We start from the raw sequence: 3,395 nt of genomic DNA, 5'->3' as shown, positions 1-3,395 counted from the left end.
ATATATATATATATATATATACATATTCAGTGCATTTTAGCCACTACACAGCAGACGGCAGAAAGAGACACCAGGCAGTAGCAGTGAACCAGCAGCAGACCAGAGTGATGTCACAACATCAGCACAATGGTACGGCAGCGACACCCTAAGACCCGCTAACTTCAAGAAACTTACGATGGCGACTATTATCATATCTAATCCAACATCTTATATGACCTTCGAATAATCTTGTTGTAAACATCATTTCTTTGTCGTCCATAGTCTCGATACAGTTTGTCGTTCATGACACAGATACTATGAACAACAAAAAACATTTATTTTGTTGACGATAAAAATAAATATTTTTGCATTTAAAATCTCGACTAGATTTTTGTGTTCTTCATTGTAACCCCACCCACACACACACACTACAGGTTTCTAACCAGTTTCCATCTACCAAGTTCTCTCACAGGGCATTGGTTGCCCCGTAGATATAGTAGAAGACACGTGCTCACGGTGCTGCGCATTGAGACCGAACCCGAACTATGTGGTTGTAAAGCGAGCTTCTCAATCATATATCCACGCTTGCGTCTATATTCTCCATCAGCCACTCATTAGGGGAAAATAAGGAAAAAAAAGTACTTCATAATAAATGAGGAATGAGACATACTCAAGGACTTACAGTTAGACAGATTTTTGGTTCATGAATTAAGAGAATATTATGTTCCGTAGGAGTTGATAACTTTGTCACTCTCAGCTATCGTTAAGACTGGTCCCTTTTTTGGTTTTCCTTTTCTTTTCACTCTCTTAGCACTTCAATGCATAGTGATCAGCCAACTAGTAAACCTCACCCACGACTGATCACTGACTCCAACTAATCAAATTCTACTTTACGAGATATAATTCCTGAACTTGCCCAAATCTAATACTCTTTGATAAATTCTGCTGAGAAGGAAACAAAGCTACTTTTGTCAGCGTCGTTACGACGCATAAATATACAATGCTTCTGTTTCTTGCAGTAATGACACGTTTCTATTCCCGATGCTCGTTGAGATATTGGTTGATGAGAGGGCTAGATTAAGTAGTATGAAAGTTAGTGTCTTGTCTATGTATCACTTGTGAGGGAATACAATATCGTTGATCTGTCAGTAACGATGTCTGAAATATTACCTTCTTACATAGATACCGGGCCAATATTTTTAACAATGGTATGAAATCAATTTTCCACTATAGTATATTATCTATGCTACGGATGTTGAAAGGGGGAAAATATCCGATGACAGTTAAATGATAGGATCTTTGTGGGAGTGTACCTGGAAGCTTAATAATACGAAGTTAAGTACTGTAATAAGTTATTCTGGGTCAGTGTCCTCTCGATTGTATTGTCTATTGGAATGAGGCAAAATATATTCAAAGCAGGAAACTATTTGTGAATAACAATGTAGTTCTGAACCTTAAAGGTTTTAAAATACACTTTTCTATGAAAAACTATCAATTTATCTTCATTAAAAAATTTTTTTTTAGCTCAAATGATACTGCTCTCTATTTCCGTTCCTCCACTTATGGACAAAAGTAAACCTATACAGAAAAGAAAAAAAAAAACAGACACGAAACAAAAACCAGATAACAAGCATTTTCATATTCACAGCTATTGTGTATTCATTCTGTCTCCGCTCTCAATTGAAATTCTTCACATGGCTTTAAGCTTTTATCCTGTCATCATGTGAACCATCACATCCCACACAGTTGAATGTTGTTTGAAAAGATAATTAAAAAGCAAAGCAGTTACGTGATTGTGAACGACAGCAACAAAAATAGTTATTCAAAGGTATTTCAATATAGAAGAGTCACAATAAAAGAATGTTCTCCAAATAATTGAATCTATCAGACAAATCAGTTCCCGGATTCTATCTTTTGTAAAAATAGTTTTCAATTAGCAACATAAGTGAAGCTAAATTATTGCAACCAGAAATAAACGCCAAGTCACGAATCTGATCCAGGATGCTGGAAGCTTATCTGTCAATTATAGCAATCACTACTGTGATATTAAAGTGATACTGGGTGAAGGAAACCCACCGAGTGGCGTACATACCTTTTCCAATGACGGTCACACCCCAAGAATCAAAACTAGATTGTGAACTTATCTCACTGTTAGATTACCTCTAGCCTATTTTAAACAAATCTACTTTCACCAAATCTTTTAAGAAGTCATTAACAAATGTACTTTGAAAAATCCTCTACGAAACATTTTAACGTGTCTGCTCGCAAGAAGCCATTAATGTATACTTTAACAAGTCTGGGTTGTTCGAAAGATCAAGGTCGTTGCTAAAGTGCCAAGCCTGAGGCTTGGCTCTCAAGTAATTGGTTTAATTTTTTCTTTTTCTTTGTTCAGAGTCAATGACATTAAAATTTGAGTTATAACAACTGGAAGAGAGCAACACCACCTACAGTTTTCTTTGTTTAGGTAGAAACCTTTCTGCCTGCGAGCGAAATTTTGCCTGCTATCAAATCTCTAACCGTTCAGTGACGAAGTCCCTAAATACCCACGGGAAAAAAAGATTTAGTCTGTTGAGACCAAACAGTTGCTTAATATAGCTATATAGCTTACATACTAATGAATTTGATAAGTTCGTATGAACTTGCAACTCAATTCTGGTACCGCAAATATTCCGCACTTCCTAAGGTAGTGATTACTAGATAGCTTGAACCATCAACTGTCTTTAGTCCATCCTCAGCTTCTATCTGAAAATATTCTAGGGTATGCATGACCCAGGCTTTTAATAGGTTCTTCTTTGACTGTTGATATACTTGCTATTTTAAATTTCACTTCTTTCTGTACACGTCTAACAAATGTCAAGCTACATAACTTTTTTGCTCTGAATCACATCCTTGACCACTTTATCAGCCCGTCTAGCCTTGTGAGAGCATTCTGAATGGTTTACTCATCTATAGATAGAAGAGTCAGGTCTATCCATGAATGCCTTCTTAGGTGATTGTATCTGAACCATTTGTTCTGAAAGTCTATTGCTTTTAAAAGTATCTCTATGACAAGAATAAACCACATGAAAGATATTGTGCAGCTACCAGCAACACCAATCTTCAAGCAGTGCCAGTCTCTTGTGAAGTTGCCAGATGTAAATCTCATCTCGATACTGTCATGGTATTTCTTCATTAATTTTGTTACCTTCTCTAGAATGTGGAAGTGGCCCGTAGCTCTCATCAGCAATTCATGTGGTACTGAGCCATATGCATTAGTTAGATCAATCTTGTTTTTTTTTTTTTTTTAGAAATAATACATATCTAAATCTCTCAGAGAGATTTATGCAGTAGTGATACGATGAAGTAGTTGTATGCTGTCAACTTAATGCGACATTCCCCTGAAGGGAATAATACTACTGTTGGTTAGACCTAGGAAG

General features: G+C 36.3%; 1 protein-coding gene across 1 annotated transcript in view; it reads right to left on the bottom strand.

Moving 5' to 3' along the window:
* LOC106875468 (tyrosinase) overlaps nucleotides 1-3,395 on the bottom strand; it is a 41,855-nt gene that overhangs the window by 28,503 nt on the left and 9,957 nt on the right. The window lies entirely within an intron of this gene.

Source organism: Octopus bimaculoides, chromosome 18 (assembly GCF_001194135.2).
Source record: "Octopus bimaculoides isolate UCB-OBI-ISO-001 chromosome 18, ASM119413v2, whole genome shotgun sequence".
Classification (NCBI taxonomy): domain Eukaryota; kingdom Metazoa; phylum Mollusca; class Cephalopoda; order Octopoda; family Octopodidae; genus Octopus; species Octopus bimaculoides.
Note: the sequence above shows the minus strand (reverse complement) of the source record. Positions and strands in the feature narration are given on the sequence as shown.